The sequence below is a fragment of the Equus przewalskii genome, chromosome 9 (genome assembly GCF_037783145.1).
Source record: "Equus przewalskii isolate Varuska chromosome 9, EquPr2, whole genome shotgun sequence".
Lineage (NCBI taxonomy): Eukaryota > Metazoa > Chordata > Mammalia > Perissodactyla > Equidae > Equus > Equus przewalskii.
Window position 1 is genome coordinate 68,941,233 of NC_091839.1, and position 26,823 is coordinate 68,968,055.

Consider the following 26,823-nt stretch of genomic DNA (forward strand, 5'->3'; position numbering starts at 1 on the left):
GGGGCCAGCCCAGAGGAATTTCTTATAATTAGATTCTCTATTCGTAAATAAATACTGCACCTGAGTCTCATTATTACTATTATTATTTTCTGGTGGAATGTTTTCACTCTTGGAAGGGTAGTTTACAGATTGTTACAAGTGGAAAAGAAAAAGAAAAAAATGCAAAACATTACACTAAAAGCAGCAAATTTTTTTTACACATTAAATCATTTGGTTATTTGAACAATGTCCTAGTTTTCACCATATCTGTAAGATCTGATGATTTAATATGCAACAACCATCAGCAAATATTCCGCTTCTATAACAGTCTTTTCTTACTCAGTTCCTCCTAATTATATCTGAGATCCCACAAGGATAAACTTTTGTACTATTATTTAGCTTTTCTGATTTTGACCTTCAGTAAGCATGTAATGAGTTTGTTGATGTATCTTTCAATAAGGAAGCTCAATTTTCTTGATTAATTTTAGTGCAATTTTTTTCTATCAAGTTGTATGTGTTTTAAAATTTAGCACTAAAAAAAGAGCAAAACTTAATTTTGATCACAAACAGCAAAAGATTGATTCATATAGGCCATAGAAACTTGGCTACAGAACTAGGCTTTAGAATCTAGTTATTCAAATGATGAACATAGCTTCATGACCTGTATTTGGTCCATGTTTACCCCGCTGCCAGTGAGGGAAGGTGGGGCAGAGAGTGGGTGAACAAGCTGGGCTGTGATTTGTGGGGGAGAGGGGCGCTGGGTGTGTGGGTGAAGAAAGTCTATAGCTCTTGCACAAACAATGGCTTTTGAGCATCACAGGCAAAACTGTAGCTATTTGTTGCAAGAAAATATTTGCCATTACTGCTTTTGTTTCAGGTTAAACAATATTTTAGATACACTTTTTAAAAAAGACATATAGTTGTTTATTGAAACTAGTAATGTTAATTCGGCTTAAAAAAATCTCAAAACAGTTTTCACTTTGTTTTCTTCTTTAACAAACCCATGCTTCCCACTTAATCCTAAATTGGAGCCTCTTCATTACAATTTTTAAACGGTCTAATTCACGACAGTTCGCGGTAAGATCTTAAAGTTAACGGTGGTGAATCTCTGTGCCATTGGTCACTCTTGAATGGTCTCACTCAGCTCACTGGGAATCATTCCTCAGGAGGAAGAGTGCCCGACAGTCAAACGTCTCCAACCCCAGTCAGGCTTCAGGGAGAGAGGACTTTCTCACCAAGAAAACCCTTGGGAAGCCCTATTTTAAAGTCTGCTTCCATCACTTTGAAACTTCAAATTGACCATGAGCCATCCGCTAATGATCTTATACAGCCGAGGCATTTATTTTATTTGGAGAACTGTTTCCCTTGCTTCTTCTAATTTATTTTCTGGAAATATCTTCCATACAACCAGGAACAAACAATTTGGCAAGAGGGAATTGTCCAAGTCAGTCCATGATAATGGAGGAAAGGAGTTTAGATAATTTACATTTGACCAGGTTTTATTTTTACCTAAAGGAAAAGAAAAATATTACTTTTTTTGTTTTGTTTTACTTTTGCTCTTTTAAAGACAAAAATATAGAGGGAATCTGAGGGATTAATACTCCAGGTGTGTTTAAGACAGCTAATTACTGCATTTGGTTAGTCACTCTGTAGATACTAAAAGCACAAATCCGATATATAATAAGACTCTAAAAAGAAGGAATAATAATTAAGGAAAAAATGTAAAATTAATTGATAATACTGAAACCAGCTACAGTTTGGGTATGTTTTATAAAGCTGTCTTTAAAAAAGGAGGGGAGTTATTGCCATGGCCAAAAGAAAAAATTATAGTCAGAGGTTGATGTTCAAAGTTAATAGCACATATAATGTTAAACTCTGAAGTAAGCTTCACAGTCAAGTTGTTAAAGAAAATGACTCAGTCTTCGTGTCTGGGGTAGTCAGTGGCCTGTAGCAATCTGTAAGGATGAGAGAGAAAAAGGAGCAGGATTAACGTGTCACTCTCCCATGCTACCAGACCATGAGACCCGCAAATCCCAAGAAAGAGGGAGACTCATACAAGGTCACTTGGGATTAGGCATGCAAACTAATGGCCTTACTCATTGTTCCAAGGGGTCCTGTGATTGGGCTTGAAGCCAACACACTTCAGCCAGCAAAGTCTTTCAATTAGGTACAGTCTTAATGCCAAGTCTCTCAGTGAGAGCATGTGAAAGGGCTCCTTTTGACTTTTGATCAAATCCATTTAATATCTTTGCCATGGGACCCTGAAAATCGCCATTTAAAAATATGTCTGGAATGCCTCATACCTGGGAACTAATAGTAGGTACTTGTTCTTACTATAGAGATTATGACTGATGCGTTCACAATACTCTCAAGTAACTGGCTTCAAATATTCCTATGGACCACGGTGGAAACAGAAAATTCATTTTCACTTGCCAGCAGTGGTAGGCTGTGAGCTTTTTTAGGGCAGGACCTTGTCTTATACCTCCAAACAGGTGCAGAGCCTGCTACATGGTAGACACTTAATTGATGTTTTCTTGATTGGATGGATGAATTCAACAGCAGTTTTGTCTACTGAGGTTTCACACAAATAGGTGGTTTACCATTTGGAAGACCCCTTTCTACCCTATTTTCCCAGTTACCCATGATGAGACCTGAAATGTTTGTCCTTTTAGGACAGAAGAAGGGCTTTTGACACTGAGAAATCCAGCCCAATGGCAGCGTGCCTGCTTTTGGAGGTTGTTTAATCCCTCCTGCTTGGAATGCTCATTTGTTCTGCAAAGTGAAATCTGCTGGCTTGGCTGTGATCACAGAACTACAGAGAAGGGCTTTTGCTTCAGGCCCCTTTATTTTCTTTTCGAGTGTGAGAAAAACAAGGTTAGACTAACACGCAGTGCTGGATACTTGGTTTTCAGATCTTACTTGTCTTTTCTGTTGAATTTTTTGGTGACGATAATAAAATCACTCACAATCCATAATAACGATTCATCCTTGTTCCCTTTAAGAGGGATGTTCCCATGATTTCAACTCGGCTAAGATGGACACAATAAGTGGACACAGTGAACCCAAAAGCAAGAGAGTTAGGACAGACTCTGGTGAATTCCGTGGCCTGTGCACAGGATCATCTGTCTAATCTGCTAAGCTCCCCTACATGGAGCAAAGCATATCTTCAGAGGAAGGAATTGAAATTGTTTTTTTCCTGAAGAGAAATGCAGGAATTTATGACATATTGAACACTTAAATTTTAACCATGAGGGCTCTGAGAATGGAAACTGTAAAAATATACTTTTACAAATTTAAACAACATTTCCAAACTCAAATGCCTATAGCAACTAAAAAGATATCAAAAATCTGTGAAGTGGGCCAAATGGTGAGGCAGAGACTGTGAGGGAGTGGTAAATTTGTGCATATTTCAAAGTTGTTCTAATTCTTGAAAACACACACACATACATACTCACACACACGCACATCTACATAAACAGATACGCACAGAGTTACACACCTTGAGCTTAACATGTCAGTGCCTATATGTAGCCCTTCGGCCATTATTTTTTAATAATTTTTTTATTGAAGTCATTTTGGTTGGTAATATTGTGTAAATTTCAGGTGTACGTTATTATACTTCAGCTTCTGTAGAGACTGCCTCAGGTTCACCATCAATAATCTAGTTTTTATCTGTTACCATACATATGTGCCCCTATACCCCATTTTCGCCCCCAACTCCCTTCTCCTCTGGTAACCACCAATCTATGTGTTTGTTTGTTTATCTTCCATATATTAGAGAAATCATATGGTATTGGTCTTTCTCTGTCTGACTTATTTTGCTTAGCATAACACTCTTGAGGTCCATCCATGTTGTCACAAATGACATGATTTCATCGTTTTTTGTGGCTCAGTAGTATTCCCTTGTATATACACACCGCATCTTCTTTATCCATTCATCTGTTCATGGGCACTTGGGTTGCTTCCAAGTCTTGGCTATTGTGAATAATGCTGCAATGAACATAGCGGTGAATATATCTTTTTGAATTAGTGATTTCATGTTCTTTGGATAAATACCCAGCAGTGAAATAGCTGGATCATATGGTATTTCTATTTTTAATTTTTTGAGAAATCTCTATAGTGGCTGCACCAGTTTACATTCTCACCAGCAGGGTAGGAGGATTCTCTTTTCTCCACATCCTCTCCACCACTTCTTATTTCTTGTCTTTTTAATAATAACCATTCTGATGGGTGTGAGGAGATATCTCATGGTAGTTTTGATTTGCATTTCTCTAACAACTAGCGGTATTGAACATCTTTTCCTGTGCCTGTTGGCCATCTGTATATCTTCTTTGGAAAAATGTCTGTTCATATCCTCTGCCCATTTTTGAATTGCATTGTTCTTCTTTTTGATGTTGAGTTGTATGAGTTCTTTATATATTTTGGAAATTAATCACTTGTTGGATATATGATTTACAAATATTTTCTCCCAGTTGTTGGATTGTCTTTTCATTTTGTTCATGGTTTCCTTTGCTGTGCAGAAGATTTTTAGTCTGATGTAGTCCCATTTGTTCACTTTTTCTTTTGTTTCTTTTGCTTGAGGAGACATAGTATTCAAAAAATGCTGCTAAGACATGTCAAAGAGCACACTGCCTGTGTTTTCTTCAAGGATTTTTATGGTTTCAGGTCTTACATTCAAGTCTTTAACCCATTTTGAGTTAATTTTTGTGTGTAGTATAAGATAATGGTCTCCTTTCATTCCTTTGCACATAGCTGTCCAGTTTTCCCAACATCATTTATTGAAGAAATTTTCCTTTCTCCAGTGTATGTTCTTGGCAACTTCGTGAAAGATTAGCTGTCCATAGATGTGTGGTTTCATTTCTGGGCTCTCAGTTCTGTTCCATTGATCTATGTGTCTGTTTTGCTGACTCCGGCCATTATTTTTAACCCATGAATTCTACCCTGGTCTTTGGTTTAGTTTGTCCAAGTTAGAATAATTTTTCTAAGTAAGAGTCAAGCCTGGATCTGCTTCTTGTCATGTGAAATTTTTAAAAAGATGTGATTTCAAATGAATTAAAGATTCAGACCTGTGGAGGCTAATTCCTTCTAATTCCTTCCTAATTCACCAAAAACTCAGTCCACCTCCATGACCTATTAAGGTCTTAGACATGACCTTTATTCAGTACTCCTCTCTTAGAGTTCCCCCTAGAGGTGAGAGTCTGCTACTAACAGGCCCACTGCGGCCATCCCTGTCTTCTCAGAGAAGACCAGATCAATATGCAGAAACAGGAGTGGCACTGGGGTTATTGCTAAGAAAATAATAATCAAAAGGAAAATAACAGCAATATTTATATGAATTTCTTCCTCATGTCTTGTGCTCTAAATAAATATTTAGGGCATACTATATGCAAAGAATTCTGATAGGTGTTCTGGAGAATACTGAAATCACCAATAACATAATGCTTTTCTCTTGGGAAAACTAAAAATACACAGAAAGTAATGTTCTTTGTGCCTTTCTGACATCTTGAAATTCTCTTTCACTAATTTTTCTACTATATTCTTCTTTTTTTTTTTTTTTGGAGGAAGATTATCCCTGAGCTAACATCTGCTGCCAATCCTCCTCTTTTTGCTGAGGAAGACTGGCCCTGAGCTAACATCTGTGCCCATCTTCCTCTACTTTATATGTGGGACACCTGCCATAGCATGGCTTGATAAGTGGTGCATATGTCCGCCCCCGGGATCCGAACTGGCAAACGGGGCTGCTGAAGCAGAACGTGGAAATATAACCGCTGTGCTACCGGCCCAGCCCCTACTGTATTCTTCTTAGGTAATGATTTTCTTCAGAATTCTTTTCAACCCCTCATCTTTTTTTGCTTTACTTTATGTACTCCCATTGATTCTTCTGGTTTCAAGCCACCTATTTTCTGAAGATTACCACCTTTATGTCTCTAGACTGGACTTTTCTTTGAGTAACACATTCATGCTTTCATTTTTCTGCTAAAATTCTTCACTAGACAGTTTAAGTCACTTCAAATTCAACCCACTCAAATGATAATTCAAGGCTGTAAGTATTTAGTGCCAAATGAGCATTATCACCTGCAAAGGCTATGAATTTAGAACATCACTGTGGGCTGAGGATGTCTGAGAAAGTCTCAGAGGAAGAGATTGACTTGGGCAGAACTTAGAACAAGAGGTTGTTTGTGAGCGACAGTGTAAACAAAATCAGGAGCACATCTATCACTGTTTCTTTCCACAGAGACTTTTTCTGCTGTTCTACTTTCAAGGTCCAAGCCCAGTGTGACCTCTATTACAACCCAAATTTAAAAAAAAAAAAAGAGAGAGAGGGAAAAGTTGCCTCATGGTGATCTCTTTCTCTTTCTTTATGCGCTTTTTTCCTTTCCAGTTGCAGAGATTGGAGACTGGAGACTGGATAAGCAAAGACGGATCCAGCCGCATTTTGCTCCCAATAGAAATATACATATTTTCTCAAATATTTGTGGATTCCTCTACCCCTGAAAACCAAAAAGGGCAATCTTGAAGCCTGGTTTAGGGTTGGTTCTTAAATACCAGACATTTTTTTTTAATTCATTTTGCATCCACTTAAGAGTGTAGATCTGGCCTTGCCTTTGTCCCAGCCAAGGATTTGAACGCAAGCTGTGAAACTCACGACATTGCCCTGCAGTCTCCTAAAAGGACTGCCTACTTTCCATTCCCTCCCTTGCGGTGGCACTTCCAGCTTAAGTAACTCTCAGCCCAACAGGAGTTTGCACCGTCCCATCAGGCAAGCTCTTTCCATGCTTACTTCACAATAAAATAGATGCTTTCTTCGTTTTATCTTATGCAGTGTTGCTATTTACAAGGAACACGGAGAGGCTTTTCTGTTCCCTGAGTAATCACAGTAGTTGCTTTTCTTGTACAGAATGGTAGTTAATTAAGAGCATGATTTTTTTCAATGTATAACTAGATACACCATAAAAAGCATAGCTATGTGAAACTTTTTCACGAGAAAGAAGTCTCCTTTTTACTGTGATAGCCTCAGGGGTGAGAGAAGTTATACTGTGACAGCTTACAAAAAAGGCAATACAGTTGTGAAAATTCAATCAAAAACAATAGGCTCCATTGAGTTCTAACATCCTGTGGCTTTTTTCTCCTATGCTGACAGTTACAGGATATTTAATTTTTTTTTTTTTTTTTTTTTTTGTAGCCTTTGACTAGAAAATTGTCCATTTGCAAGGCAGGTAAATGCCTTCAAACATTTATCAACCAATGTCATGAAAGAGATCTTTTATAATGGCTTCTATTGGAGTTAATTGGGCTGCATTATGTATCGTGACTTGTTTGCCATAATACTGGCTTTGTTCTTAATTGAAATGCTCTTTGATGAGTGTGTTTAATGAAGGGCTATGTATTTTCTTTTGTAATTCCAAAAGTCACAAAAAATTTAGTCCAGATGAATGAATGAATAAGCATTTGAAGAAAAAGAGAAAATTGCTCAATTTTCAGTAATTTACAAGCTGGTGCTTGCATTGGGAATTAGTAACTAATTCTTTTTGCTTTTAAAGGTAGAACAAGACAATAATGCACTTGGCTTAAATTTGGGGGGAGTAGTCATTTGACTTTTGGGAATGGATCCCACAGAGATGAGAGAGTTCCTGCTCCACTGGAGCTTCAACAGAGTGATGGGCAGGCATAGACTAAGTACTAGCACGACGTGTTTCAGAGTTCGGGATAGAGATTTGGTTATAATAGTTTCCTCTCCACTCCCTCCCTCAGTCAATCGCTTAGTCCCCTACACTTCTTTTTAGAAACAACAACGGCAACAAGAGTATCTCTCTTTAAACCCTCTCCCTCTGAAAAATAGGATTATCCAAGAATCCTAGGAACTCACTTATTCCAAAGGAAGTGAATATGAGGATTTGTCCTGATTCCAACACCAAGCCAAGAGAGAACTGTGCCGGATTAGCCCCCTCCTGCCATTGCTTCTCCCTGGCACATAAGGTAAGGACTCAGCCTGCGCAGCTTGCTGGGCAGTGCTTGTGTACTGTTGCTGAGTATTCTTGCTGATATATACGCATAGCAGGCCATAGAGATACCCAGCATTGTGTGCTAATGTTAGAGCTCTTTTTGGTTCATATTGCTGTGCTCAGCTACTGTTCCTGAAAGCACATAAATGGGAGAAGGAATTATAAGCATATAAAACAGTAAGTGTACAGGCTCAGATGCAGGAGCAGTATGATTGTTTAGCTAGAGAAAAATACTGGGAAGCTACATGATTTGAAAAACACTGGACAACTACATGATTTTTTAACAGCAGTCAAATTTGGTCTGAGATTATGGATGATTTTATTTTCCTTATACTGTTTTCAACTTTCTTAGCATTCTGCAATGAAACCACATTATGTTATTATTTTAAAATGTTTTAAATACCCAAGAGAGTAAACTATCAGTGATGTTGGAAAAAAGTTGAATCTAGGAGTAATATTATTTTAAAAATGGTATGAAATAGTACTCAAGCTGGAAAATAGAAGGGAAGGGAGAAAATGAATTCCAGGTGGTATCTAAACACTGGTGTAAGAATCTAGGTCTACAGTGGAGGGGTCTTGGCTTGAGTGCTGGCAGAGGCTTAATCCTTCACTCTCCATCTTCTTTCGAGACTTTTCTCTTTGTTTTTGGTTTTCTGCAGTTGAACATGATATGCCTGAGTATAACTTTTTTGTATTCATCCTGCTTGGTGTTTTCTGAGCTTCTTGGATCTCCGCTTTGGTGTCTGTCATTAATTTTGGAAAATTCTCTATTATTTCTTCAAATATTTCTTTTGGTCTCTTCTCTAGTGTTCAAATTACATATACATTGCATTTTTTTTGAAATTGCCATACTGTTCTTCATTGCTGTCTTGTATTTTTTTTCTTTCCTTTTCTCTTTGCATTTCAATTCGGGATGTTTCTATTGACTTATCTTTAAGTTCATTGATTCTTTCTTTTTTTTTCTTTTTTGCTGAGGACGATTAGCCCTGAGCTAACATCTGTTGCCAATCCTCCTCCACTTTATAAGCCACCACATCATGACTGATGAGTGGTGTAGGTCCGTACCCAGGATCCAAACTCGTGAACCCGGCCCACTGAAGCGGAGCACACCAAACCCAACCACTACGCCATGGGACTGATTCCAGCTCACTGATTCTTTTCTCAACTACATCCTGGTATATTGATGGGTCCATCAAAGACATTCTTTATTTCTATTATAGTGTTTATGATTTTTAGAATTTTCTTTCAATTTTTTTTCTTAGAGTTTCCATCTTTCTGCTTATGTTGCCAAGCTGTTTTTGCATGCTGCCTGCTTTTTCCATGAAAGCTTTTTAACATGTTAACCAGAGTTATTTTAAATTCCCTCTCTGATAATTCCAAAGTCTATGACATATCTGCATCTGGGTCAGATGCATCCTTGTCTCTTTAAACTATTTTTCCTTGCATTTTAGCACGTCTTGTAATTTTTGGGGGGGAAGCTATAATGCATTGGATAACAAGAATTGAAGTAAACAGTCTTTTAGTATGAGATTTTATCTGCTAGGAGTTAGTTTGGGCCACGTTTAATGTTTGCTGTAACCATAGATGCCAGGGACTTCAAACTCTTCTAGGGTTCTTGACTTTGTCTCTCTTGTTGACTTTGGGCTTCCCTAAGAACTTCTCCTTAGATAGAGTCTGTGTCTTTCAGCTCTTTATCCTGTAATCCACTGCTATTACATGGGAGCCTTGTTTGTGTGGTGGCAATATGTGGGGAGGGAAAGCATTCTATAATCTTACGAATAATTCTCAGTCGTTTAGTGGGCCTGACTCCCTGGGATGTGATCTTCATAAGTGCTTCTTCACCTTTTTCATCTTCTTATATGAGACAGGAAGGTTAGACGGAATAGGAGTTAGGGAAAATGGCCTTTCCGCACTTTGGATAAGGTTCTAGTAAAGTCTTTTCCTTTGGAAGTAGGCCTTTGTTATGGAGAACACTTTGGAGCTCTGCACCTATTTCAAACCGATGCCTTTCTCCACCCCCTGCCAGAGCCACAAGGGGACTTTCTTGACTTTTTACAAAAAGAAACTGGTGGGATTTCTGGAAGTAGAACCCATGAAAGATGTGGGTGATGTCCCCAAGACTGTGCCCCTAAAGTTTTTCACTCTCATGCTAGCCACCCTCAGTCTCCAGTAATTCACCAAAACTACCATTCAAGTGTTCCTATTAGTTTTTGGTTCCAGGGGCTTCCTCCCCAGGTAAACGTATCTTAGCTGTGACTTTCTGGATTCTCCTGTTTTACCAGACTTGCAGGGGGTGGGGGGGGCAGTTTGCCTTGTTACTTCAATCCTCTGATGGGTTCAAGAAAAGTCATTGATTTTCAGTTTGTTCAGTTTTTTGGTTGTAAGAACAGATTCAAAATTTTAAACATGTCAGAGCTGAAAACAGAAGTCTTCTCCTCTTCTTAATCCTTCACAATCAATAAATCAAAGATTGCTGGTTTTATCTCCTAACTATCTCTTGAATTCATCCCTCCTTTTTATTCCCACGGCTATTGCGTTCCTTCAGGCTTTTTTGTCTCCAACTTAGATCGTTTTAGAAACATTGTAAGTCATTCCTGTGGCCTTAGATCCCTTCAAATTATGGCTAGCACACATTGTAGTTTTGCAGGGACAGTCCCAGTTTATGCCTATTTTCTGAGTGGGATGATCATAGTGCTCCTTTTTCGGTCTCAAAGTGTGCCAATTTGACAACAATTATCCGTCACCCTACCCTGAATCAGTCTTGCCCTGAATCCACTTCTGTCCCCAAACAATCTTCCTAAAATTTAAATATCATCATATCCCTTTCTTGTATAAAACTCTTGAATTTCTTTTCTCAATCCTTAATCTTAATGCCTTATTTTACAAGAGCGTCCAAGGTCCTTCATGACTTGATTTGCCTTTTTTGGCTAGTTTTTATCATGCCTTTCTCAACTCCTTAAAGTTGAAGATCTAGCAATATAGAGCTACTTGGTGTTCCCCAAACACAGCATGTTGTTTTAAACACTGCTACCTTTGCTCTGAAACCATCTGAGACCCATTCATCCCCCTGCCAGCCCTTCCCACCTATCTTTCCCAATGGTGGTTGTTATAAATCGTGGTTAATTAGTCATCAGGCATTTATAGTTACGTATCATTATAATCATGGTTTTTCAGGCTCTCTCACACATATACAAACACTACACTACAAAAACATACCACAAACACTAGATTATAAACTCCTCAAGAGCAGAAAACAGATCCTAATCATTTGAATTCTTAACGTCTAGCATAATAGATGCTCAGTGAGGTAGGTGGTACTCAGGAGTCACTCTGTTGAGTTTGCTTAGGAGACAGGAAAGCAATGAACAGTTCTAGTTAGTAGCAAGGGTACACTCAAATTAATGTCATGGATTTATATAGAATAAGGGTCCCTTAGACCTATGATTTTTTTTCAGGAGAATTTACAAGGCTAACTTTCTATAATTCTGAGACATTAAATAATTAAAGATGTAAAGAGCAGGGCATTCAATGATTTAAAAGAAGCAACAAAGAATAATGGGAATAGTAAAAAAATTCATCATTTACCTCTTGGCCCTTTCCTGTTTAGAATTCTGTATTTCCTTGGAATTCCATGCTGGCTTCTGGTACACGGCATGTTCCTTTTTTCTTCCCAATCTCAGCCCACTTTTGGAATCTCTGCTCTCACTTTACACAAACAACTACTGCCTAGCCATCCCCTTGAGCCTAAAGTTGAACACATCAGCTGCATGGTTAGCACTTTTGGAGTATGGCCAGAGGAAGTGGCCTATGCCGGGAACATGAAATGCTGTGGTCCCTGGAACTTGGAGTGTGCTCTGGAAGGGAAAACACAAACATATTGCTTGACCCTATAGATACCCCATCCCCTTGGGAGAAGGGTAGCTGAAAGAGAGCCCAATGGGGTCCTCTAATGGTTAGTGCTCAGAGTAGGGGTTCCTCCTGCCAGGGTCTAAGAGTGGTACTGAGGTGAGGACTATATTGGAAATGGCAGAGGATAGAATGTGCTATCATTATGCAAACAGATTTTTAACAGAGTAAGAGGTGAGAAAATGTTTTGGGGAGCTATAAAGTCTGCACTTAATAGAATGGGGCCCTATAGGACAGAGTGGAAGGACATAGACAAAAGCTATGGGTAGAAGTAAATATAAATTACAGGTGATTGCTAGCTCATCATCTCATTTCCTCCATCTCTGTCTTTCCTGGCTCCCTATGGCTGGGTATATTGGTTTCCTTACCTTAACACAAACTCACTCCCCTTTCTTAAATAAATCTTTTCCTTGCTGATCACAATAGGCTTTGGAATAAGAAATTTCTAGACTCAAGTCCTTCTTCCATTAATGATTTATGTAGTCTTCAGTATTTTGGGTGGCAAGCTCTCATTTCTCGTAAACCTAAGAAGATTAAGATGGATTATCAGAATAGTTTGAGGAGAGCAGAATTTCAAAAACAGGACACCTCCAAGTGTAACCAAATATATATCATAATTTCCCATTGTGTGCTTCAGTGTATAGAGCCTATTTTTGTCAAGAAACTTTCAGTTGCCAAAGACTTTATTGGTTCAATCTCCTGGAAGTCCAGAGAAAGAATTTATTTCAGCCATAGCTGATTTCTCAAATAATTTACCTGTTATCTGCTTTTTTTTCACCTATCACAAACTTCTCCAGAAGCAGGTGCTGAGATGGAGCGCAGCATGCAAGCTGTTTATTAGGGATTAACACTTGTGAAGGGAAAGGCAGAGGGAGAAGCAGAACCATGATGCAGGCCCTGCAAAACCTTGGCCTACCCCTTGGACGGTTCTGTATTAAGTGTTGACCCTGAGGTCTTTCCCAAGATAAGCCAAAATGGCCAGGTTTTATAGTTGACCTTGCTCAGTCACTACTGTAGGCTGAGCCAGCAAGGGCATGAGCTCAGGTGAGGCAGCTCTCCATAGATGAAGCAGAATCTGAAGAAGCTGACAGCTGGAGGCCATCTGCTGCCCAGACTCTCTGTAGCTGGGCAGTCAGTCCTTCCTTGAAAAGAAACCTAGGTGGCACATCTCCATGTCTACTTCACCATCGTTGACTATGCTTTTTCCCCCTATATGCTGGCTTTATTTTGAAGATTTTCCAAAGTTATGGCAAGAGTGTTCACCTGAAGATTCAGATTTCTGTTTTAGCAGCTTGGTATCCTTAGAGGAAGAGTCTCCTTTACAAAAGTTCCAGTTATTGTCCTGAGATTGCATGTTACTCATTTGGCTTGGAGTCAGGACCCCACTTCCAGAGCTAGGGTGCAAGGTTAGCCCCGCCTAAACTGCATGGGCTGAGAGCAAGAGTGGAGAGGTTCCCCAAAGTCGCATCATGGCACTGCTACCAAATAAAGTGTGCTGGGAAGTGGGAACTGATGTCTCCTACCCTGCTGGAGGCCCCAGTACTCATGCACTCTGGAGCCTTTTCCAGGTCCCCAAGGAATTGTGGGACTGCACTTAATTGTAGGTAGAAGATCTCAAAGTACATTACGAACATTCACAGAGACCATCTTTATTTTGGAAGACATGACCTTGAATTCTCTATAAATAAAGGAATCCATAATACTGTAGTGTGCTGATTACTAAAACTTCTCTTCTCCCTTTCTACCAATTCTACCAATTTTCTGAAGCACAGTTTGCTTTTCTTTTATTTGTAATAGAGAATAACCATAGTATTTTGCAACATATTGAATGGAAAACTAGCACAAGAACACAGCAACAAAGAGCCTTTCATGCTGCGAGGGAGAGTATTCCTGCTGGCATGGAGAACCTCCACCAGTGGACTGCTAAGCTCTGAAAATAAAGAGACTTCTATGTTCAGAAATACTGGACACATCTAAAATAGTGTCAGTTTAGTGTGTGTGGTATGTATATATACAATTTGCTTGTGTGTCTATATGTGTATGTATGAATCCTTTATTTAAACCTCTTTGGTTGTGTTTCTGGAAGATTGCTCTACTTTGGAGTACTGAGTCTGTTTCTCTTAAATAGGAGAAACCAGGGCTTATATTGAAGGGGCAAAGATTAATGCAACCACACCACTTATTATGTATTGAAATATTTTTCTACTGGTTGGGATATGGTCTAATAGAAAGTGTGATAAGCACTAAAATTAATTAATGAATTCCACCACTGTGATTCCAAGATTTTTTTCAGTTTGGGCACTAGAGCACAGAACTGGGAGCCCTGCTGAACAGATCCTGTTATACATTTTAGGTGTTTAGGAATTTCTTTTGGGTTCAAATGTCCTCGGCAGGAAGAAGGGAAACCCATGCACCCGCACTGAGGAGAAACTTGGTAATGGATGAGGAGTTTGGGAGAAGCCTGGGGCGCAGGCAGCACAAGCGGGGCTTCACTTTCAGGTTGTGGTAGTGATCACTCAGGTACCATTGGAAACTTTGCTTTATTGTAAAAATTTCCCATGGGAGGTACTGACCATCCCTGCACAGTGTGAGGAAGTTTCTGAGAAGGGGATCTTCCTGGGATCTTATTTAAAGGTCAAAGAATGTGTAATGCAAGATGTGACAGTGAGGGCTTCCTCTCTGACCACTCCCCACTGCCTGTGGCCAGTTCTCCCAATGGAGAAACATCAGGATATCCTGCCCCCGCCCCGTCTGCTCCTGCAGCTCTTCCAAGCACGGGAACTTGCTGAGCCTAGCAGTAATTGCCATTTGTTTCTGTTTTTCTCTTCTTTCCCCTCCTGCATCTGTCCTGCTTATTAACTGTTCTTCAACTAGTTGTCTGCACATCAGCACCAGTTGTTTCCTAACCGGACTTTGAAGGGAAGCAACCATTCTGCCCTTCTTGGGTGGAACAAAGCAGACAAAATATGCAGATTCTTAACTCAGGTAACTAGAACCGGCCAATAACCACCCTCCCTGTCCCCTATTCCTGCCTCCCCTTTGTTTTAATAGACTTTATTATTATTTAGGTATGGTAAGGCCAACAGATCAGGAGACAACAGCCATTGAAAATATAGTTTATTATATGCACAGATCACAAGAGACGGAGTACGTGTCACCATGAGAGGCCACAGGGAAGCATGGGGTCAGTCAGGAGACAGAGGGAGAGAAGAGAACTGTAGGCAAGAGTCTTTATCATGGTTTCCAGGGGAAGGAACAGGTGAGGCGGGGTAAGCAGGTTTGGGATTGGCTAAATTGGAATAATTTCAGTCTATGCAGCATAGGGGCTATGCCTATTCTCACATCTGGTCTGCGGTGCTTAGGGCAGGTACATAGTGGCAGAGTGTGAGAGCCTGATAAGGGAGGTTGTTGTGGGTGTAGACTCTGAACTGGATTGCTTGTATTTGAAAAATGTGCCCCTGGGAGGAGGATTCTTCCTGAGGGGGAAGGGAGTGATCAGGTCAAGGTAAGGTGACTCAACCATATCATCACATTGTCTGGAACAAGGTGTGCCTGGCGCAAGGTGTGCTTTTGGCATATGCATCTAGGGCAGACGTTAAAGCATCAAGTTTACAGAAGCTAGAAATATGCTGAATACTCCGTCCCCCCACCCATCCTCTTTGCCTCTCTATTTAACTTCCATGCTCCTGTCAAGAGGCTCACGACAAAGAGCCAGTGCCTTTTGCTATTGGATGATAGGTGGAAAGAGATAGGGAGAGTTGAAATTGAGAAGGGGCGGCAGGCTGAATCTCCACTATCTGGTGCCTCATAGTATCCTTAGTTGCCTTACGACCTGTACTTCAATGGAGATTTTTTGGGGAGAATTTTATATGTAAAATCTCTGCTAAGAAAGGAGCATCATTTAAGCTAGTTATCACATTGTCAACCAAAAATTACACTAATGATTTTAGAATCATTAGAATATCTTGATCAATGATTTTTACTATAAATTTGAACACTTGGTAAGCAAGATATACCAAGTTTAGACAATACATATTTAGAGAATAAAAGAAATTTTTTATAGTCTTGATTTATATATTATAAGTAAAAGCTGTATTATATATTTTATACTATAAAAATTCATAGATATTACAAATTTTATATGAATTTAAATGACCCTACCTTTGTTGCATATGGCATTGACCATTCTTGTTACATCCAACTTTCCAAATTGTGATGCTCTTTCAAAGTCTATTGAAAGTTCTGTCTCCTTCTCACAAACTTGCTCATGATCCTGGCTTGTATTCTTGTCTGTTGTTGCCTTCCCTGGTTTTTATGGTGGAAGGATCACTAATCATTCTTTCCCTCAGTTCCCGGAGCAGTTGTACCTTCCTAGAGATGGGTGCGTCTCCAAATCACTCAGAGGGGTCTCCTCTGAAGTATGTATTCTTAGCACAGCCCCTCACCCAACAGCACATACAAAATGTATCCATCAAGGAGATATTTGAATGTAAAGCAGTGTTTCTTAAAATGTATCAAAGTCACTTGAGGGCAATATTGACTGAAAGCAGAAAAATCTAGTGATTGTCTATCCCTACTTTCTCTTCCAAACTGGGGAACTTGGTACTAAGCAGTGTTCCTTGATAGACTGACCTTGGTCATGTGCTCCAGCATTGATCACACCTACTAATCTAACCCAGATTGTGGCTGATACTGGCCATTGGACTTCTACAATGTTCTCCAAGTCAAAGTTGTTCCTGAATATTCCTGATAGCAAAGCTTCTATGGCTGGGTTTTTATCTTAGGTCTAATCATCCCTCTCCCCTTCTATGCCTCATTCCCCCACATTCTGCATGCTCCGTCATCAGACCTGTCTTAAACTATGTTTCAGTTTTTTGCAATGGTATACAGTGTTGATATTTAGAACTGCTGAAGGATCTCTGCCAGTATAGAAGCCCAGTCTTTGTACATCGTAGATTTCCTAGATGGTGGCAACAAGCTTGTGTCTATACTGCCAAGTATCTCCTCCTGTTATTATTGGGTGGGCCTGCCCTCCACCAACCCAAAATTCAGTGCTAGTGGAGGAGTTTATTCCTAAAACCTGGCCGCTGTCTAAAATTAAGTCTTGCTTTGAGTAATTGGCCATGTCTAGATAATGAGTCATGATCATGTCTACATAATGTGGCTGGGATATATTAAGCATCCCAGCAACATTTGCTCTCCTCTCACACACTTTATACCAAACACATTGGCTTGTTTAGTAGCTATTTGGATTCAGGGCATCACTCCTCCTGTTATATTCAGAAGAGTTGTACCTCTTTCTGTCTACAGCTCATCCTTCCACTTTAACTTTGAATTCTCCCTGCTTTTTGCTCCTCAGAATTCTTACCTGTGATTATTTGATAAATGTCCACCTCCCACACTGACTGCAATTTCTGAGAAGTCCGTGATCTTATTCCATTTTTCATTCCCATTGCATCCCTAGTGCCTGGCAGAATTCCTGGCACATAGGAAGTGCTCAATAAATACCTGTTGAATAAATAGATGAAAATACTAGCGCCCTTGAAAGTGTGGGACTGAATAATGTAAACTCCATCTGAGAATCTACTATTATGTTACTGAGACTCTCATAATATATTTAAATGATGAATGAAGATGCTCTTGGAGAAATATATAACTTAATGTTATGTTAGATTTTATGGGCTTCAGAAGATTAATGTTCAATTTCAGAGCAAAGTACTCTGCATAAAGTTTTAGACCTAGATATAAAAGGACATATCCCTGAATAAAAGTTAAGACCAGCTCTCATTATATAGAACATTCTTAAGCTCATTTTGATGGTCAATAACCACATTCCTATTTAACAATCAGTTTAGATAATTTCCTTCTTTTCATGTTGGAGACAACAGAAGACTCATTCTGGGTGCATTTTGGGATTAGTCCACATCTCCCTCATTTATTATGGAATGTAACTGGTATTTCCTGCTTCCACAAAGAAATTCAAACCCCAATTGATATATCAAGGACTCAAAAGGACAGGGCTGTTTTCTCTCTCTTCATCTGTGGAACAAGGAATCCTTTCCTCTCCCCACAAACAATCCCAAGTAAGACCAGAGGGACTAACAACTTCCATCTCAATTCTGTTTGTTCTATAACAGTACTGTCCAGTGGAAATGTAATGCCAGCCATAAATATGAGCCAAATAAGTAATTTTAAATTTTCTAGTAGCCACATTAAACAAACGATAAGAGAACCAGGTGGAAATAATTTTAGTAATATATTTTATTTAAGTTAAAATACCAAAAGTATGTCTTTTCAACGTATAATCAACATGAAAAGTTATTAATGAGACATTTTACATTCTTTTTCTGTTCTAAGTCTCTGAAATCTGGTGTGCACTTTACACTTATAATACGTCTCAGTTCAGGCTAACCATGTTTTAAGAGCTTAAAGCCATACACGGCTGGCACATTGGGAAGTTGATTTCTAGAATGTGCTTTTGTGCTATAGTTTCCCTTATGGTCCAAAGAGATGTCCCCATTCATTTTCACTGCAGCCACTGGCACCCTAGCGAGAAATGGCAATCTGCTGAAATCTCTGAAGAGTTTTAAGGAGATGTAATAAGTAAGACCTGTCTAATGCTTTGGTTGTGTCCAGGCCCAGCTTACCACAACTGCAGTTGCAGGTTTAGCTCAGTTTTGATACAGTGTAGAAGGGCTCACGCTATTCTCCTTGCATCTATCATTACGTGTCCCTGTCTAGGCTGCAGTGTGGCCCAGGCACACGGGAGGATTCTTTGCCTTTAGGGTTAAACATGGCCAAGGGTGAGCAAGCCAAACTGATGCAGCATCTCAGCACCATAGCTCTTTTCAGAAGCACTCACATTTGTTTTTTTCTGTTTTTCTTACTCGGATAACTCAGAAGATCAGCTGTCATCCTCCCAGGCTGGGTGCCTGCAGATGTTAATGCTTAGAATGATATTGTTAATGAAGTTTCTCACAGAGAGGACCAATGAATTTGTGGAGAATTCATGAACCAACCCTGACTGTCGTGAGAAGTGCGTAAGTTTTCTTACATTGTAATTGGTATGTAGTCAATGAAGATTATTCAGTGAATTCTGGTCATTTCCAGCTTATCTTTGTTAGGGAGTGGTTGATGATAAACCTTAACATAAGAGGATTTTCTTGATTTTCCAACTGTGTTTCTTAGACCTCACGCTTTCGCAGGGCCTGCTGCAGGGACCCCTGGGGCAGGAGAAGTCAGAGAGCGCAGACCAAGGGCGGCAGGCAGCAGAGCTCCAGGCCCTGTCTCTGTCTTCAGCCAGAGAAACTCTGTTTGTTTTTCTTTTAATGCTTCTGGGCAAGATCTAGTAGGGGTAAGTGGTTTCTGTGCCAAATTTTTAGAAAACCACCCTCCTAAGGGAATTGTCTCTGTTTTGGTTCAGTCTGAATCTTCCTCTGTGCTCCCCATATTGCATTTTTATCCTGCCATCTGTGCTGGGATCGCCACTTTTTCCTTGGGGCCTTTACTACTAAGAACTTAGTCTTTGCTTATGCAATTGCTCAAAGAAAAGCCTTTAAGTACCACATCTTTTAAGCTCATTTTTGTTATTTTTATTGTTTTCTGTTTATTAACCTAATTCATGCTTATTGTAGGAAAATGAAAAAGAAAACCAGAGAGAATAAAGAAGAAAATGAAAATCATCCATAATTGCATCACACAGAGATAAATGATGTTAACATTTCCTTCTGAGTTTTAATATGTATGTATCTTAAACTAAATTGGAATTGTACTTTGTGTGGTTTTATGTCTTGTTTTCCTCAGTTAGCATCACATTGTGGTCGTTTCTATTTCATTAAAGCATCATTATTGTTAGCTTTTTAATTCTGAATCCTATATAGGTCTCATAATTTACTTAACCATTCCTCTATTGTTGGAAATGTTGACCATTTCTCATGTTCCTTTATTAAAAATGATGCTTCAACTATCATTCTTGAACAAAAATGATGCTGCAGGGGCTGGCCCTGTGGCTGAGTGGTTAAGTTTGTGCACTCCGCTTTGGTGGCCCAGGGTTTCGCTGGTTTGGATCCTGGGCACAGATATGGCACCGCTCATTGGGCCATGCTGGGGCGGCATCCTGCATGCCTCAGCTGGAAGGACCCACAACTAAAATTACACAGCTATGTACCAGGGGGCTTTGGGGAGAAAAAGGAAAAATAAAATCTTTAAAAAAAAATGATGCTGGGGCCGGCCCGGTGGTGCAGCCGTTAAGTTCACACGTTCCGCTTCTCGCTGGCCTGGGTTTCGCTGGTTTGGATCCTGGGTACGGACATGGCACCGCTTGGCACGCCATGCTGTGGTAGGCATCCCACATATAAAGTAGAGGAAGATGGGCACAGATGTTAGCTCAGGGCCAGGCTTCCTCAGCAAAAAAGAGGAGGACTGGCAGTAGTTAGCTCAGGGCTAATCTTCCTCAAAAAAAAAAAAAAAACCAAGATCATAAAAAAAAAAAAAAATGATGCTTCAATGAACATCCATGCATATAAATATTTAACTACTTCTCTAAATTTATTTTCTAGGAATCGAATTACTAAGTAAATAAACTTTCTAAGTGCTTACTCTATATATGCCTTGAACATTGCCCTCTAATATCAAAACACAGCCCTCCCATAGTACATTGGAGTGCCAATCTAACTGCACTCTTTCTGGCTTCGAGTTAAAACTTCAAAAGAGTCTTTTTCAGTTTGGTTTTTAAAAAATGTATTTGCAGATCATTGATACATGTTACCAAACATTTGTATTTCATTGTCTGGAGAGATCTATCTACCTATCTCTATCTATCTGTCTATCTTTCTATCTATCTATCTATTCTTTTGACCACTTCTGATATGTTGTTTCAATTTTATTCATAATAACATTTTATGTGTTGAGGCTATCAGATCTTGTCCTATCATTTTTATTGTAAATACAAATGACCCATTTTGTCTTTACCTTTTAATTTTATTAATTTTTGGGGGGGTAGCATAGGTTTGGTCATAAGCACTCTTCTAATCTCCATTTATGCTTCCACTGTAAGCAGTTTCATCCCCATACGTGGCTTTAATTACTATCTTTACTATATTGATAACTCACAAACTTACATCTCCAGCCCAGGGAGCCCAAGAAGATATGTTGAAGATATATGTTGGTACAGCTTTTATCTAACAGAATGGAAAGTAAATTGGTAAGAAGGAAGTCCATGAAGTTTTCAAAGACCTTGCATCAATTTGAACTAAAAGAGATGAAGATGGTACAGAATTAAGAGAGGTCTTTGGAACTCCAGAACATGTACATACGTATACATAAGATGTATGCACATCCTTTTGGTTCTGTTTCTCTGGAGAATTCTATTACAGGGGGTATATAATTTGTGTCTTTACTTCATAGATCTTCAATACAGAGGAACTATGTGAGGGGTTGTACCCAAGGAAGCACACTTGAGAAGCCTCATCTGCATCTAGATCTAATTTAGAGAATTTAGGCTTTGAGACTAAGCCTGATGCCACAATGAGAAAAGATTTATCAAGGGTCTTGGAAGGAGGTGAATATATTTTCCATGTGGGAAGAATGTAAATAATTTGGGGCCATACATTATTTGACACTTCCCATTATGAGGTGGAACTATATTTCTTCTCCTTGAATTGGGATGAACTCGTGATTTGCTCATAACCAAGAAGGTGGCAGAAAGGTGATAAAGATTCCACCTTGTTCGTTAGAAGATTCATTTTGGAGCTCTGTGTCATCTTGTAAGAAGTCTGACTGCACTGAGGCTACCATGTTGTGAGGAAGCTTAGCCAATTGACAAAACCAATATGTAAGTTGTCTACCCAATAGCCCCAGCTGAGCTCCCAACTGACAGCATAACCATGAGACATACTGAGTGAAAACACCTCCAGAAGATTCCAGCCTTCAACTGCAGAGGCAACTCCAGCTTCAAAGTCTTCCCAGCAGAGGCCCCAGACATTGCAGAACAATAGCAAGACATGTTTGCTGTGCCCTGTCTGAATTACTGACCCACAAAATCTATGAGCAAAAGAAAATATAAATTTTTTTATGTCACTTAAATTTTAGGCTCATTTGTTACACAGCAATAGTAAATTAAATACTCTTCAAACTTAACATGTCTAAAACCAAACAGATGATTTCAATTTTCCAATCCATCGAAAAGTCTTGTCAATTATACCTTCTACGTTTCTCTTGCTTCCATCAACTTCTCTCCATCTTCACTGCAGCAACCTTCATTCAAACTACAAGACATTCTTGCCTAGATTATTATGGTGTTCTTCTAGCTGATGTCCCACTTTGCACATTGAAGCCAGATCATCCTTTTCAGTATAAAAACCTGCTTATATTTCCCGCCTCCCATTCCTCACCACGACTTCTGCATAAGTCTAATGTTTCCCTTTTATTCTTAAGGTAAAATAAATATTTTTAACTTGAATTATGACATCTTGCATGATCATCACCTACCTCTCCAGCCTTATCTGGTTCCATTCTCTGACCCTTGATCTCTGCATTCCAAATACCCCCTCACCTTTTCTACCTAGCTTCCATGATTACATCTGTAAAAATATCTTTGATTAATGGATTAATTATTTTTTTCTATCTTTCAAATGTTGGATGATTGCTTCAATATTTTCAATATTCTTAGTTCCTCAAATGTACCATGGACCTCCTTTCCTTTCCTTCACCAAAAAGGCTATATATTCTTCATAGAAAGACTAGGGACAGGGCACTGATGGTGCTTAGACTCCAGCCTCCAAGGACGGCTGGCTGTGGTCCAGGAGTTACGGGCGTACATCTAGGGCATAAATGTCCACCAAGCCAGGATCTGCCCAGTGTGGGACAAGTAGAGAAAGAAGGAGAGAAGGACCAGGGGTAGGAAGATGGACGGGGTCAGCTGGTGCCTGCCAGGAGTGACTCCTGCCTTGGCTGTCCACCCCAACCACAGTGTTTGTGCCTTGAGCTGAGAAGGCAGCCCTTGAGACCAGAATCCTTGGGACAGTGGTGATCCAGGACCCTGAGAAAATGGGTGAGAAGAATAACTTTTGCATCTCAGGTCTCTCCCAGAGGACACTAAGATCAGACATCCCATGGTCCTCAAACTCCGGACAGAGATGAGGGATGAGGCCTGAGGCTCTGCCCTTGCTGCCTCCTCGCTATTTGCAATAGGTGTAAATATGAACAATAAATCCTTTGAAAACAAACAAACAAAAAAAAAAAAAAAAAAAAAACTGTTGGCCACACTGACAGCAAGGGTCAAGGGCTGAGGACACTCTTATGAACAACTCCCAGTTCACCAACATCTTTCCTCCTCATCCTTCAGATAGCAGCTCAATCATCGCTTCTCCAAGGAGGCCTTTCCTGAGCGCACAATTTAGAACAAATCTTAGGCTATCATAGCACCATGTACCTCCCTTGAAATATCCTATCATATTTTTAATCTTACATTTATTCTATGATCCTTTAATTTATATTTGATACTTCTCCTCCCCCTAGCTTTCCTATACACACACAAAATTGTAAACTCTGTGAAGGCAAGGGTTCTATCTGTTTTTGCTAATCTTTGTATTTCTAGTGCTTGGAATTCAGTTAGGACTCATAAATACTTACTGAATATATGAATGAAGACAAAAATGCATACAGTGAGCATATAGATCTTTGCTTTGTTAATTTCCTTGATCACTCTGGTGCTTATGATCATGTGAGTTATTCACTTAAAGCTCTCCTAATTGTTGTATATGCATACATGTGTTCAAACCCATATACACATATTTAACCCATTTGGAAGTATTGTGGTGTTTGCAAGATGAAGATACAACCCATAGTTTTTCTAAATATTTAATTATGCCTTGAAACATCATTTGCAGAAAGATATACTTCTTGTCTACTACTTTGAGATTCTTTCTCTAATTAAAACCATGTGTAATAATGTCTTCTAACTGATATTGACCTCTAACTGACTTGAGCTATTAATAGCTCTCACTCTACCCATGGCTTGGTCTCTCCTTGACCATCTTTCTAGGCTTGGCCAAGCAAATCCTCAGCTCTATTTTGCCTTTTATACGTTGCATACCCTTTTATTTGGATCCAGTTTTTGTTTTCAAGGACTTGATACTTCAGAGCCCACCTATACCAGCTATTTGGGGTCCAGATCCTCTTTAGTCCAAGACCACAGAAGGACCTGCCCCACTCACCTTCATGTCAGACACTTAGTCCTACAACCTTAGACTTAGTTATAGTCCAGAAGGAAAGGTTGAGTCACATATAGGAAACCTACTGATCTGTTCAGTCACATTTATAGATTTTTCAAGTTATACCATGTCTGTTTAAGTGAATTTAAATAACCTATATTGTGTAAAAAATCTTTCATGTTATTGAGATATTCACATCTCCAAAGATCCTCATGGTAATCACTCCAAATTCATTGTTTATCCCTCTTCCCATTTCTGATTTTGTATGTTCACCCTACTTTTGGATTATACTCACAAAAGTTTACAATTTTTCTTTAAGGATTCACATCTTGAGTTTGCTTATTAATATTACTGTCTTCTGATTTTCAAATGCTGTATTTCTGGTTTAATATCTAAAATTTTCTTTCCTAGGGTTTATTTTGTATTTTTCCCCTGACTTTTTGGAGTTGAATGTGTAGTGGGTGCATTTACATTCTTTCAGTCTCTTTTCAATATTAAAAACACTATGTATTTTTTAAAGTATATATTTAAAATAGAATTCTTATGTAAGTGCTTCCCTAGACATATCCTATGAGTTTTGATATACAAGGTTTCTATTATTTTAATTTTCAAAATAAACTGTGTTACTATCTTGATATTTATTTTTATCCATATTTTCGTCAGAGAATATTTTAAAACTGGATTCTTTTTTGATTTTGGTAGTTTGTCATTCATTTTTGTGTGTGTGGTTTAATTTTATTGTAGCCAGCTACTTTTGTCTATTCACTCTCAACTTTGGGGAATATATAGTTTTCTTTATGGCCTCATATATGATTAATCCTCGTGCAAGCTTTAATACAGATATGACACCCTAATTCAACTGTATTAAATATTTTATTGCAATTATCTTAGTTTTTAATTTTTTGCGGTTGCGATCAAAGTCTGAGGAAGGATTTAAAAGTCTTCTACCACTTATATTTCTAAGTTTTGGCTTCTTATAATTTGATGCTATATACTCATGTTTGTTGTTATTGTTATAATTTCATTGTGGATTGTGTATTTTTCAACATGTGAAAAAACTCTTTATTGATAAATGCTTTTCCCTTTCTTAAAAGTAATCTCTTGGGACTCGCCCCATGGCTGAGTGGTTAAGTTCGTGCACTCCACTTTGGTGGCCTGGGGTTCATCGGTTCGGATCCTGGGCATGGACCTAGCACTGCTCATCAAGCCATGCTGAGGTGGCGTCCCACATAGCACAACCAGAAAGCCCTACAACTAGGATACATAACTATGTACTGGGGGGCGTTTGGGAGAAGAAAAAAGTGAAGATTGGCGACAGATGTTAGCTCAGGGCAAATATTCCCCAAAAAATCCAAAACTCAGAGTTACTTGAAATAATCTCTTGATTTGATAGTTTTAGATTTATAGAAACATTATAAAGATGATACCCCTAACCCAGTTTCTTCTATTATTAACATTTTACATTACCACGACACATTTGTCACACTACGAAATCAACAGTGGCATGTTACTACTAACTTAATCTTAGAGTTTACCCAGATTTCACAAGTTTTTTCTCTAATTTTTTTTCTCTTCCAAGATCTCACCCAACGTAAGAGATTATATTTAGTTGTTGTGCTCCTGTAATCTTCTCTAGTCTATGACAGTTTCCCCATCTTTCTTTGTTTTTTGTGATCTTGACAGTTTTAAGGAACACTGATCACATATTATGTAGAGTGTCCCTCAAGTGGGGTATGTCTGATGCCTTCCTTATGATTTTGTTGTTAGTGCCAGTTGAACTAATTCTGAGTCCTAGTGATCCTGGGTACAGCAGAGGGGAAATCTGTCCAGTCTTTTTGCACCATCCTCTCACCATCGGGTGCTGTATCAGACAATTCTCCGCTGCTATTCATAAGGTTTTCAAGGCCAGTTTTTTCAGAAGTGGGTGTCCAGGTCCTTCTTCCTAGTCTGTCTTATTCTGGAAGCTCTGCTGAAACTTGTCCACTGTGGGTGACCCTGCTGGTATTTGAAATACTGGCGGTGTAGCATTCAGCGTCACAGCACCACGCAGGCACCACAGTGTGACAACTGACAAATGGGTATGTGGTTCCCTGACCAGGAAATGAACCCGGGCCAACTGTGAGAGTGCTAGATCTTAACCACTAGACCACCTTTCTCCTATTTAGACTGGAGTTATGCATTTTAGGGAAGACCGTCATAGAGGTGAAGGGCCCTTCTTCATTACGTTATATCACAAGCACGTGCCATTGACGTGAGTTATCACTGCTGATGTGGACCTCCATCATGTGGGCTGAAGCAGTTTTTGCCAGCGTTCTCCACTGTAAAGTCACTCCCCCACCTCCCACCTTTCCTGATTTTATTATTTGGAAATAAATCATTAAAAGCATCTACATTTAGAAAAAAGAGTGAGGGTAGATTAAGTCCCACCTCCTAGAAGGGAGATGCCTTTCACATTTAATTATACTTTGAGATTTCCTTTAGTTTTGTATCCAACACCTGAATTTTTGTCTGTCCATCTTTTTTTTTGGTGAGGAAGAGTGGCCCTAAGTTAACATATGTTGCCAATCTTCCTCTTTTTGACTGAGGTAGATTGTTGCTGAGCTAACATCTGTGCCTATCTTCCTCTACTTTATGTGGGATGCTGCCACAGCATGGCTTGACACGTGGTACTAGGTCTGCGTCTGGGACTGGAACCTGTGAACCCTGGGCTCCGGAAACGAACA

At 39.3% G+C, this 26,823-nt stretch overlaps 1 long non-coding RNA gene across 8 annotated transcripts in view; it reads left to right on the plus strand.

Moving 5' to 3' along the window:
• The window catches only part of LOC103556482 (uncharacterized), a 61,512-nt gene that overhangs the window by 14,796 nt on the left and 19,893 nt on the right, over nt 1-26,823 (plus strand). For 5 of the 8 annotated variants that reach the window (XR_011522055.1, XR_546222.2, XR_011522057.1 and 2 more), the window contains exons 1-3: nt 7,238-7,956; nt 18,789-18,928; nt 19,523-19,629. This is a non-coding gene — a long non-coding RNA (uncharacterized lncRNA). Of the gene's footprint in view, nt 1-7,237; nt 7,957-13,685; nt 13,890-18,788; nt 18,929-19,522; nt 20,803-21,293; nt 24,986-26,823 lie in introns of those variants that run through there. The other 3 variants (XR_011522056.1, XR_011522058.1, XR_011522060.1) reach the window with 3 other exon arrangements.